At 37.4% G+C, this 13823-nt stretch overlaps 1 protein-coding gene across 4 annotated transcripts in view; it reads left to right on the plus strand.

Moving 5' to 3' along the window:
- Nucleotides 1–13823, plus strand: part of sox5 (SRY-box transcription factor 5) — a 210874-nt gene that overhangs the window by 119357 nt on the left and 77694 nt on the right. The window lies entirely within an intron of this gene.

Raw genomic sequence — 13823 nt, forward strand, 5'->3', positions numbered from 1 at the left:
TACTACTAAATCATACTCAACTACTCAACAGATAAATAATCCGATCACTTAGCAGGTAAATCATCTGACTACTCGAGTACATGACAGATAAATCATCTGATGACTCAGGTAATCAGCAGATAACGCTACTACTTGAGTACTTGGTGTACATGTGCACATTTAAAATAATTTTGTCTATGTACATATATGTCAGACTGATTTGATCATTGCTGTTATGATTGAGTACTCTGGTACATGTGTCCATCCCTAGTGTGTGTTGATTGAAAGGCAAGAGAATGGGGTTGTGTGTGCTGTGACAGGCAGAGGTTACCAGAGGTTGTGACCTTGTCACTCCAAGTCTGAAGATTTGTCCCCAAATCCCCCTTTGGGCTGAAAAGCACTTAATGAAATAATACGCCCGCCTGACTGTAGACCCAGCTCAGGGACACCCCTACAAACACCAACCTCAGAGACTGTGAGCTGTGAGCTTGTACAGTGGAAAAGAAAGGGCTGTTAAAGGTTAAAAAAAGTAAAAGTATTTTGTTTTCTTTGTGACAAGGAGGAAAAGAGAGAGAAGGAAAAAGAGGAAAAAAATCAGCCTCGCAGATCACATGTAAGTGTTCATTGTGATGAGCAGTTAGAGTTGGAGCACAAAACGCTGTCTCTCCATCTGGTGTTCACTTTGCACTCTGAACAGAGAGAGAGAGAAAGAGAGAGAGAGAGACAATTGAAAGAATGCCAGTGACATCTGCTCCCATGGGCGCCACAATGGAGATCCATAGAGATCATACTCACACAGCCCTCACTTACAAAGACACCACTGTACGTGTGTGTGTGTGTGTGTGTTCACAATCCATGTGATCTGGGACTTCACAGCATCTTGACAAAGCCATGCCCATTGTGCCATCCAAAGATGAAACTCTCAAACTTCTGTTCTGTATTCTAATTTAGAGAAATGTAGTGAAATACATCTATTTATTTGTGTTTGGATATTGTTGACAGTCTGTTGGTCTGACAACTTTATGCCATTGTTAAATATATAACATATGTGTTTCTAAACAAGTTAAGTAAGGCATAATGACAATCAGCCTGATGTTATTGCAAAAATAAACCCAGACAGGATGATCAAGCTTCTTTTTTAGAGATTATGACCAGCTGACTGTATTATTCTAAAGTAAAGATCACTGTAACCTACTTGTAATGGCTCAAGTATTACTGAATCCTTCAGAAGAAATTACTAATTATCTGGAACAGTATTCTAAAGTGAAAAGCCTTTCAAAAGCATTAAAAAAATCTTACCAACCTTAAACTTTTGAACGGTAGTGCATACAATATAATATATTGTCATTACTTTTTACTTTGGACATTATAAGTTATAAATGTACCTGTTTTTGTAAATTCTTCCATTTTCAAATTGAAGTATCTTCAATCCAAACAAACGAGGGTAAGGCTAGTGCGTGTATGTGGGTTTGTTAGTGCGGGGGTGTTTTTTTGTGTGTTTCTGCATACTTATCTTTGAGGAAAATTTCCCCTGTTGTGTTTCATGTGCATTCAAACCGGAGTCTGACGATACGCTCGTAATTTTCGTAAGTCATCTCTCTCCAAATCGCTTCAAAGAGTGCCAAAGATTTCCACCGTTTTTTCCTTGGGCCAGTTTTGGCGCGGCGCAGCAAGGAGTGATGAACAAATAAACAACAACAACAACAACAACAAAAAAACAAAAAAACAATATCTAAACAGAAAGTGTTTTTTAAAGGACCTCCGTTGAGATGAACTTTCAGATGTGTCTCCAACGGCACACATCTGCTGCGTGTGGTACATCTGTTCTTCAGCCACTGAAAGCTGACAGGAAATATCCTCATTATTGAAGCGTCGCTGATTATTCATACATTCACTCAATCATTTGTTCACCCACCTGTTTATTCGTTCACTCCTTCACTCTCTCCAAAATAGCTGCTTGATTTGAATGAAGAGTGTCTTGTGTCTTCACAGAGGAAATGAGGGTGTTTTGTGTGGAAAATTGCTGTGGTTTGAGATTACATATGGAAGCCAACCGAAATGTTGGAATTTGGAGCCAAGATGGCTCTCATCATGCACTTGACCAGATAGAGCTGTGCATGTGTGTATGTGTGTGTGTTTTGTGACTACACCTGATGATTATGCCTGTTTTGGCAGGAGCAGTGGGGGCTATCGTGCCACGTCCTCTCTATGGTCTGCTTACCGTCATGGCAACCCAGCCATGGCCCCGCTCTCTTAATGGCAGCGTTTATGACATGATGTCACCTGTGTGAGCAAGCTATTGTTTGACTCCTGCCCACGTGGCATTTTCCCCCCAAACACACAGCTTCTCTGTTACATATACACTCAGAGGAAAGGAGAAAGAAATAGGAGCTGGACTGGCGTGTTTCACAATGCTTTCAATTCTACTGCTTGAGTCACGACTCCTTAATAATCTGTAACACTTCAATGCAATTTGTATTTCCAATATCCAATTGTAATATCTAAAAATGTACGATTTTCTTTGATAAGAATACTTAAAGGGTTAGTTCACCCAAAAATGAAAATAATGTCATTTATTACTCACCCTCATGCCGTTCCACACCCGTAAGACCTTTGTTAATCTTCGGAACGCAAATTAAGATATTTTTGTTGAAATCCGATGGCTCAGTGAGGCCTGCATAGCCAGCAATGACATTTCCTCTCTCAAGATCCATTAATGTACTAAAAACATATTTAAATCACTTCATGTGAGTACAGTGGTTCAATATTAATATTATAAAGCGAGGACAATATTTTTGGTGCGCCAAAAAAACAAAATAATGACTTATATAGTGATGGCCGATTTCAAAACACTGCTTCATGAAGCTTCGGAGCGTTATGAATCTTTTGTGCCGAATCAGCGGTTCGGAGCGCCAAAGTCACGTGATTTCAGCAGTTTGGCGGTTTGACACGTGATCCGAATCATGATTCGGGAGGAAATGTCATTGCTGGCTATGCAGGCCTCACTGAGCCATCAGATTTCAACAAAAATATCTTAATTTGTGTTTCGAAGATGAACGAAGGTCTTACGGGTGTGGAACGGCATGAGGGTAAGTAATAAATGACATTATTTTTGGGTGAACTAACCCTTTAAGAATGTGCTGCCAGTTCTTTTCAGATATATTTGCTGTATTACAAGTCTTCATAAGTCATACAAGCATTGTGTGAGAACCAGACTGATATTCACTGAAAATTTGCCCTAGCTCTTACTGGCACATTCATGATGATGTATGAGTCATGGCAATGTCTGAATTGTTTAAAAAAATAAAAAATAAAAAATAATAATAATTTTGATTTGAATCTTTTCACTGATTCAGTTAATCCAGTTCACCAAAGCTTAATGATTTGTTCACAAGTCGAATTGATCAGGTTGTTGAATTCAACTCATTGACTTATAACATCAATTAGCAGCAGAATATCTTAAAAAAGAATATCACTAAATAATGACTTAAATTTCACACAAATCTATTGTACAGTTTGACTTCATAAGACTTAATATAGTGATTGAGTCTTATGGAGCAATTGTATGATACTTTCATGGTGCTTTGCGCCTTTTTGAGCTTGAATGCTCCAGTCCCCATTCATTGTAGAGCAACCAGCATATTATTCAACATTTCAACTCCTCAATTAAGGTAGATCATATATATATATATATAATACATTCTTGCCACCTACATATCATGGCACTTAATAGAACAGCCTTGTATCCTAATGAAACAATCAAAAGTGTGTGTAATTATGAACGGGGTGTCCGTGGAGATCAGCGAACAGATGGGAATTAGTCGTTGTTGAATATCAAAGAGTGCATGGCATCGGAAACCGATCCTACAATGAGAGGAAGTGACATGGGAGAGAGATAAAGAATGAAAAGTACAAGCAGTAGAAAAGATGCAGAAGAAACAGAGCGAACCCCATACCTTGGTATTGATAATGAGATGCCTTTTTGGGAGGGGAGGGGGGGGTTTAGGGTGATTGAGAGTATACCAGGGTATTGTCTACCCCAAACACACACATAGACACACACACACGTTCCCCTCCCCTCCTCGTGCCATGCAGTCTGCTTGGCGATGCCCTCTGTGCCATCTGTAGCCTGTGCCCTGTGTGCGTGCCCCTCCCCCCCTCCTGCACTGTGCTGGGTGGGCTTAACCATCTGTGTGCCAGAGGGGGATCACAGGAAATGGACATGATAACACACAAACATACACAAGCAAATATACATGCATGTATGAGCCCTAGTTATAAAATGATATATGAGTAGTTAAATTAGGTTTAAGTTTATGCTTTGTAAGGTAAAATGTAGTGACCAATTGGTCAGGCCAATTAATTGGCTAATATTTGGGACTTTTATTATCTCAATGGTGATAATTAAATTCTAAATAAAAATGTATTTTTGTAATATTTAATTATACAGCATTTGTAATATACACTTATTTAAAGGAATAGTTCTCCCAAAAATGAAAATTGTCATCATTTACTCATCCTCAAGTTGTTCTAAACCTGTAACAGAGTTTCTTCTGTTGAACACAAAATAAAATATTTTAAAGAATGTTGCTAACCAGACTTTTGACGGTAGTCATTGACTTCCATTGTAGGGAGAAAAAAAAAATACTATGGAAGTCGATGGCTACCCTCAACTGTTTGGTTACCGACATTCTTCAAAGTATCTTCTTTTGTGTTCAGCAGAAGAAAAAAACTCATACAGGTTTGCAACAACTTAAGGGTGAATAAATGATGACAGAATTTTCATTTTTGGGTGAACTATCCATTTTTTATTTTTTATTTTATTTATTTATTTATTTATTTATTTATTTATTTATTTGCCAGGGCCATTTGTCAGTTATATTTTTAACTGGTCATTCTTTTAATGTATCAAATGATAATATTTAATTATACACAGTTTATATTATACAAATATTTTATTTTATTTTTTATTTTTTTTGTCTGCTATACTTGAATTGGTCAGTCTTTTAACATAGCCTATCTATTGCTTGTGTATACCTACTTAACCATATTTTGGTGATTTTGGGGTTAGGGTAAGGTTATAGTATTTCTAAGTAGCTTTGCAATGTCCCCATTTCGATAGCCAAGTACTGAACACATATTGATTACATTGTAATGATTCCATTGCAAAAACATTGCCCCTTCGTCTTTTTGTTTTCCGTTCTTTCCTCCCCTCTTTTCTGTTTTTCCGCTTTCCTCCTTTGCATTCCCAGAACCCTCCCTGAGAAAGTTAGTGCTGGATGGCAGTATTTGAGGGTATTTGGCAGTCTGGGAATGGGGAAAAGTCTTGGATGTTTGGCAGGTTTAAGGTGTGTGTGTGTGTGTGTGTGTGTGTGTGTGTGTGTGTGTGTGTGTGTGTAAGGAAGGATCTAGGATGTTTGGATGAGATTACATGGCACCATGTCTGACAGTTTGGCATGGTAAGTGTTGGCCGTATGTGTTTGTTAGGTAGTCTAGGAGATTTGCTGCTCTGAGGGTCAGCAGTGTCAGGTGTTTGGCTGGAAAGGGGAGGTGGTGTAGGGCTTTGAGCTTGTAGTCCTCAGGAGTTGACAGGACCGTGGTGGGCAGAGTGGAGTATTTGGCGGCAAGAGCATGAGGGGCATAATGGGTGTTCTGGCAGCGGGGTCTAGGATGGACGGGGACGCCCATGGCACGGAGAGGAAACATGGCTGGAGGATTACGCAGAAAGAGAGGGAGAGGAGTCTGGGCGGCAGAGGGAAAGCTGAGAGAGAGAGAGGATGTGCCTCCAGGTGAACAGGATTAAGAGAAAGATCTGTTTGGAGTTCCCCTCAGAACTCCTGCTGCCTCTCTCTGCCTTCTCGCTCTCCCTCGAAGGCTAATCGGCTTCCTCAACAGTCATTGCAAACATTATAGTTCCCCAGAACAAACAGGAACACCACCGCCGTACCTTAACTTTCTCTCCCCAGAGGAAAGAAAAATTACAAATGAGATCCCTTTGATATCAACATCGTTTTTCCTAGATGGCAATAAAATGACATGGAGAGCAAATGGAATCTACTGCTTCTCAGATTTTTCTCCCGAGAGAAAGACTGTAGTCTCACGTGTATAGAAGCTTTTCACCTCAGAGATTTTTAATAAGAAATAAAGTACAATTGTGAGAGATAAAGGAATATAGTTCAAGTCAAGTCAGCTTTATTTATTTAGCGCTTCATATAATAGAGAAAGTTTAAAAGCAGCTTCACAGGAAAATAAAAGAATCAATGAGATGAATTCAAATTCTGCTGTCATTATTCATTTCATTGTTGATTCAATTCAGTGTCTCTGTTGCAAAATTTATCAATTATGAAATAAATTTGATTCAGATGTACAGGCTTCTGTACATGTGTCTCCTCCTAAAGTTCCTGAGGAGATCTCAAACTAAAACCTCTGAACAGTACATTTTTGCTCCAGGTCATTTCTCAGGTAGACACAATTGACTTTTTAAATGATAAACTCTTTCATATTGCAGTAGAGCTTTGTCTTCGCTTCATTCGCTGTTAAAAGGCAATTGCGGTGGCAGCATCAGTAGAGGCGTGGAGGCAGGCGGAGGATGAGGAGGTGTTGTAGCTGCAGGCTGGAGATCTGAGAGCTTCGCTCCATCCAGCTTCTCACAGATGGACTTTTAGGAGCTGCACAAAGCCACTGTGGAGAATCATCTCAACGCCGCTTTCTCCCTCTTATGTATTCCTTTCCTTTTTCATTCCTGCCTGTTATTTGTTGACACAGATCCGCAGGCACAGAAGTGCTGAGGCCGTGTAGAAGCACGTGCTATTGAGTTTCCTGGAGAAACCTGCCAGCTTCTCTCAGCAAACTCTGTCACATGAAGAACTTAGGACTGATGCTTAAATTTAAGTGTCTGGGCTTATGTGAAGAGTTTTATGTACTATGTAGATGTACTGTGCTGTAAAAATTAGTCAGCAGTGGGTTACACAAAACTACCTAACACTTTGAAAATAATGAACAAAATGACCCAACAGGCAGAACCCAGCAGTCTGGGTAAAAAATAACCCAGAAAATTTTACAGTGTAGTGAGTTTATGAGGCATCAGGCTTGTGTAACTTTGCTTAAGCAATAATAAGCTTCATGTGTTTGTTGGGAAATGAGAAAAGAGAAAGAAATATGAAGTTCCCCAATGTGACTTTTTTTCTGTCTCTTATGCTCACCAATGATGCATTTGTTTGATCAAAAATTCAGTAAAAACAGTTCTGTCATGACAACTCTCGGAGTGTTCGGCATGGTAATGGGTATGACAATGTTGATATGTCTGGTCTTGGTGGAATAGATCTGCTATGCTGCTGCTGCTGTAGGTTACTGCTATTGTTAATCCCATGCGAATCGGCATCTCTGTGATTTGGCGGGGTCGGATATATCATTTTTTCAAGGTTTTTGTTTCATGTGCATCTTTTTTTCCATCTTTCGCGAAGAATGTTCACGAAGAGAGTTCGCGTTGGAGTGTTTTGATAGTATTTTGGGTGCTGGGTCATATCACTATACACCATACAACCATACAATTTGCAGAAAGAGAAAGCTGAAAACCATTAGAAGAGCGAAAACAAAAAGAATGATTAGATGGAGATGGATGACATATATAGCAGCATGCGGTAAGAGACATCAGCTGTGCCCTTTACAAATAACAATGCGATTACGAGCAGGTTGCGTTAAAGGACCTATTAGCCTGCGCCATCTAGAGTTTCATGACAGAACTTTGTATTTATGTTTGGAAATATTATTACAATTTAAAATAATATGCAAATTTGGTGAACATTTCTTATTATCATTGTTGAAAACAGCTGTGCTGCTTAATATTTTTGTGAAAACCATAATATATATTTTTTTAGGATTCTTCGATGAATAGAAAGTTCAAAAGAACAGCATTTATTTGAAATGGAAATCTTTTGTAATGTTATAAATGTCTTTACTGTCAATTTAATGTATCCTTGCTAAATAAAAGTATTAATTTCTTTCAAAAAGAAAGTAGGTTGAGTCTAACACAGCAGTTTAGTGATAGAAAAAGTAGATGAATGAGTAGATGAACAGAGTGAGGTACGGATGAAGGGATTGAGAGAAAGGATGGATGGATGGGTTCCAGAGGGGCATTATCGTTCGTCATTATTTGAGCTCATGCAGTGCTCCATCGTGGCTCTAATGGCGCGAAGACACTTGGTGTTTCTTTCCTCTCTTCTCTCTCTCTTTCATTCACACTATTCTTTCCGAAGCCTGGTGCTGCAAAGTAGTTTAGTCTGTTATAGAGCTTGTTTCAGCCTTGTTATGCGAAGTGAAACACAACAACTGTCTTGTGAGTACCTGTAATCCAGTAAACTGGTTCTTGACTGTCGGTTCATGGTTGTAGTGTTGTCTTCGTTGTAATGCATTTTGTAGCACCTGAGTCGTGTGAGGTTGTATGTCTCTTTGAAAGTGAAATGAAGCGTAATTTTACCCTCCAGGTTGTGAGTTTTCTTCCCCTACTGAGAGCTTCAAAAGACGCACATCTCACTGGACTTTCAGAGAGAGCAAATGTTCGGTTGTGTTAATATTCATGCCCGCCCTGTACATTCATGTATTTGTGTATCAGGAATTGGACACTACAAAACAGTGTGTCAGAATGTGTCGTTGCAAATAAAGCAGGGAGTTTTAACCCTAACAGACCCAGAGACTCCCATCCAAACCAGGGATCAATGTTAAAAAGGTAAATTTCATTAATAAACTTTCATTTATAACATCAACATTATTATGTTCTGTAAAAAGAATTGTCGGTTTAACGTAATGTAAGTTATCTGGTTGCCTTAAAATTTTGAGTTCATTGAAATTAAAAATTTGAGTTAATACAATGAAGGCGACTGGTTTAATCAACAGAAACTCAAAATATGTTATCTGAACAACATTATCTAAGTTGATTTGACAAAAGAAAAAAATGTTGATAAATCATGAAAATAATTTTTTAATGTGTGAACAGATCAAAAAGTGGCAGTAAAGACATGTATAGCATTACAAAAGGTTTCTTTTTCAAATAAATTCGGTTCTTTTAAACTTTTCTATTGTGTCATGGTTTCCACAAAAATCTTACACAGCACAACCGTTTTCAACACTGATATAAGAAATGTGTCTTGGGTACGGAATCAGCCTATTAGAATGATTTCTGAAGGATCATGTGACACTAAATATTGGATTCACAGCTGCCGAAAATTAAGATATTAAAATATATTTAATACTTAATTTGTAATAATATTTCACAATATTGTTGGTTTTATTAAATAAATGCAGCCTTCATGAGCATAAGAGACTTCTTTAAAAAAAAAAACAAAAAAAAAAACTACTACTAAAGCTACATTTCTTTCTCCTCTACTCTTTTCATTTAAAATCTTAAAATTGACCCCAAACTTTTCAATGGCAGTTTAAATAAAATGGAATATAGATTTTTTGTGGACCCGAGTTGAAGAAAAAGGGATATTTCACCTAAAATTGAAAGTTCTGTTATTATTTTTTCACCCTCATGTTGGTTTAAACCCATACATTTATTGTTGTTGTTGTTGTTGTTGTTGTGTAACACAAATCTGTGCATCTGGTTGGTGGGTACAAATGTAGTGGGTATATTGACTACAAACAGGCAATATAGACAGCCTAGTGGGTAAAACAGAGAAAAACAGTCATTACAACCCCAGAGTGCCTTACAGACAAGTAAAACTGCAAAACATGTAAAAGCAGTTGTTGTGTATTTTGTGATATGTTGATATTTACCATTGCAAGATGACTGACAGCAGCAGAGGACAACAGACAGATTTTTCAGTGTGTGTATGTGTAAAGCCGGTCTTCTGCTGAGGAGGGAAGATAAGGACTCTATCTTAATGGCTTCTCTCGTCTGCCACTCAGCCATCAGACAGAGATTTCCTCTCTCTCAGTCCAGATAAACGCACTTCACAACCTTGTCACACGCTTCACACAAGCCAAAGGGAGAAAGAAAGGAACCGAATGAGAGATGGGCAATCGTAGTGATCCAGAAAGGGTTAAAATTAAAATGCTGTCATCATTTACTCACCCTCATGTCATTCCAAACCTGCGTGACTTTACTTTTTCTGTGGAACACAAAAGGAGAAATGTTTACGAACGTGCTGCTCACTCTTTTCCATACTTTGAAAGTGAATGGGGACTGAAGTTTTCAAGCTCAAAATAATCATAAAACATATCATAAGTGATCCATATGACAAGCCGATCACAGAAGTTTTATTGTAGGCTTTTCACTGGCTTCATTCTATTAAAGTAGTAATATCCAATTTGTGAATGAATCAGTTAGACAGGATGAAGTAATTTATTGAAAGAACCTACTCAAAAGAACAATTCAGTGCGAATTGGGTGGATGCCAATATTCTCAGTAACCAAAGGTGTCATATGATTTCAGAAGACTTAAAAAATTGCTGACACATCATATAAATCACTTTTATTATGATTTTGTGTCAATTACCAATTCAGTCCCTATTCATTTTTATTATATGAAAAAAAAGTGACCTGCACATTTTTCAAAATATCTTCTTTTGTTTTTCATGGAGGAAATAGTTATATCCTCCTGAGACCCAAGCATAGACTTTTGTTGACTGTAGTGGACGTTATTTATTAGCGAATATCTTCTGTAAAGACCAGATTCAGGGTTTTTCAGAGATACCAAATATTTGGAAGTTTCACAGTGACAACTTGGTCTTTAAATATGACTGACATTGAATAAATGATCAAATTTAGCACTCTTATGGAAATATGATAATATTTTGTAATTATCATTTAAATCTGACTAATTTTCAAATTGTTTGTCATAAATCAACATCTCAGGAAAATGTTATGAGGTTTCAAATCAGAATATGTCTTTCTCTTATGAAACAGGACATCAATTTTTATACGTCCACTGTAGTGGACACCAGGACCATGTAAATCAGATATTTTGGGAGACACAACAAGTGAATAGGGAAAGAAATGATCAATATTACTATGAAAATGTTGCCAATTATTACACTTTTTTTTAATTTTTTTTTTTATCTATCTTTCATAACATAGTTGAGAATCATCTTTATACAATGTTTGGTTAAAGAAAATCCTGAAACCTAAAAATTGATTGGTGAATGGAAAAAAAAAAATGTTTTTGCCTATACATGTCTATTCATGCCTTGTTTGTTTTTTGAAAAACGAAGTCAACTACAGTGGACATTGTATAACATGAATAAAATAGCTTTTTTCAAGATTCCCCCCCCCCCCCATTTGTTACTTATGCTTCAAGCAATGTAATGACAATAAAAAAAGAAAAACTAAATTCACAAAACTTTTTTTCCTGGGTCTCAGGAGGATATGAGTTTGGAACAATGAGGTTATGTAAATAAGGTGCAAAAATATCAGATTTTGAAGCACATTATTTTGATCTGTTTGGTTTTGTGAAGGATATAAATACTGTTGGGCTTTAGCCGAAGAACTTTACTGATTTAGCCTCTTAGGGGGTAATAACTGAATTCTAGCGGTGTATGTGTACCTGGTATTCCATACTTTATGGGGACCAGTTGTCCTCACAAAGATAGTAATACCAGTAAATGTTGACCTTATTGGGAACTTTTTTTTAGTCCCCATGAGGAAAAATGCTTATAATCATACTAATGAGGTGTTGTGAAAATCTAATCTAAAAATGTAGAAAGTTTTCTGTGATGGGTAGGGTTAGAGGTAGAGTTAATGTAGGGGGATAGAATATACAGTATAAAAATCATTGTCTATGGAATGTCCCCATAAAACATGGAAACGTGTGTGTGTGTGTGTGTGTGTGAGGGAATTGTTTACTGCCTGTCTGTGTCAGACCCTCACTACTTGGGGCCTCTAATGCAGCACAGCTGTGAGGGGGCTTGGACACTACACATCTGCTGAAGGGACCTATTGTGTGTTTGCATATGTGCGTGTGCTGGATGCACGTATTTGTGGAGATAAACAGATAAAGACCGAGCACACATGCATGTATGTTTCTTTACATTTTTTTTTTTGCATGTATGCAAATACCTGCGTGAACATATGTGTGCGGTGCAGTTTAATTCTCACATAAAAGCCTATGGTTAGAAAAGTGAAGTTTGTAGATTTGTCGGAATTGAACGAATCAGCCCATCTGGAGAGTTTGAACCTTGAAAGCACCTGCCTTCTCCATTCACGCTCTCGTTCTCTTAAAAAGCCATCTTCATCAATAGCAGCTTTTAAAGTGGATGAAACTGTTTGGAACTGCTCTTTATTCCTGTTCTGATGGATTTTCTGCTCTCCGTCTTTGTCTCACTGGCTGTTGTTGATGTTATTTCAACTCTTTTTTTTTATTTTCATCTATTTCTCCATCACCTTGCAGCCTTGACTCGAAAGATCGTTAAAATGTTTAACTACAGATAATTGCTACCTGAGAGAAGCTAATTAATTTGCCGCTTGTGCTGGTGTGTATATATGTATGTGTGTGCATTTTATTCTCTACGTTCTTTTCCCTTTGAAACATCTCTACAGTATCCTGTCTTCTGTCACCACTTTGTATTAGTGCTTTCTAAAGCAAGTAACACTATTACTATATTGCTCATACATGAAGTTATAGGGATTTAAACAAACCTTTGACCCCTAGTATTAAATTTTGCCAATGTTGTCCAGCAAAGTTCGTGCTATGAACATATATGAAATTGTGACTAGAATTGTGCTGTTATGTTTCTAAACAATCAGATGATTTCTGCATGTTTGGCAATTATCTGGCACAGACTTATTCCCACAGACTTACACTGAAGGGGGAATTGAGTAAAGATTTTCATATACATATGTATGTATGTATGTATGTATGTATGCACACAAAACCTGATACGTTATTTGTACGTATCAGGGCCGTTCTGCAAGCATACAGTCTTAGCAGGGGTCAGGCTGGGTTGGTGTATGCTTTGAACATTGTCATGCTGCTAACAATTTCCTCAGTGATCAACAGGAAAATGCACAAATAATGTTACCACAATGCCCTAACAACATTATTACAGTGTGTGCTGGAGAGGCCAAGGCACAGTGCTATTCTAAGTTCACTAACTTACTCAGTAAATTGGATTACCTACCAAACATTACACAATATTTTTTCATTCTTATCATAAATTAAATACCAATGCAAAGACATTTTTGCTGTAAATATTACAGTTACTGCAGGAGACATAAAGGAAATAAGATATTTCCTGCATGTATGTGTGTGCAACTTCAGAGATATACACTAAATGTGTCTGCAGTATGTTCAGAAGGCGGACTGCAGTGTGTGTGTGAGGAGGTTGAGAAAGACTGACACTGTTTAAAGTTCAGCGTTAAAGTCTAGCTGCTGTATTTCAATCTGTCAGACGTGCTTTCCTCCGTTTAGAAGAATAGCTCCTTCTCTCTCCCTCCGTATAGCTCTCTCTTTCTCTGTAATAAAGAGTGACAGGGGCAGTGTGTTAGTTACACTATGAAAACCAAAGCATACAGCTCGCTTAAACTCAGATGTGTTTGTATGTGCTTAAGCTCTGCATTGAGGGTGAATTCAGGTAAAATGGGCAACTTTTTGTCATTCATCTCCATTTGCCAGAACATTTTTTAACATTTTTGTTTAGTTTTAAGACAAAACAGCCCAAAAATGTTGGGTAATTTTGCAAACCTTAGTTTGCAGACATCTGAGGACGTCCTAAAATAGAAAATGACTAAAAATGTGTCAAATACATATACCCTTTTTTTTTTATTATTATTATTATTATTCTAAAACTGAAAAATTTTCCTTTTACGCTTAGGGTAAGAGTGTAGTAATTAATATTATTTTATAAAAA

This window comes from Ctenopharyngodon idella, chromosome 4 (assembly GCF_019924925.1).
Source record: "Ctenopharyngodon idella isolate HZGC_01 chromosome 4, HZGC01, whole genome shotgun sequence".
Lineage (NCBI taxonomy): Eukaryota > Metazoa > Chordata > Actinopteri > Cypriniformes > Xenocyprididae > Ctenopharyngodon > Ctenopharyngodon idella.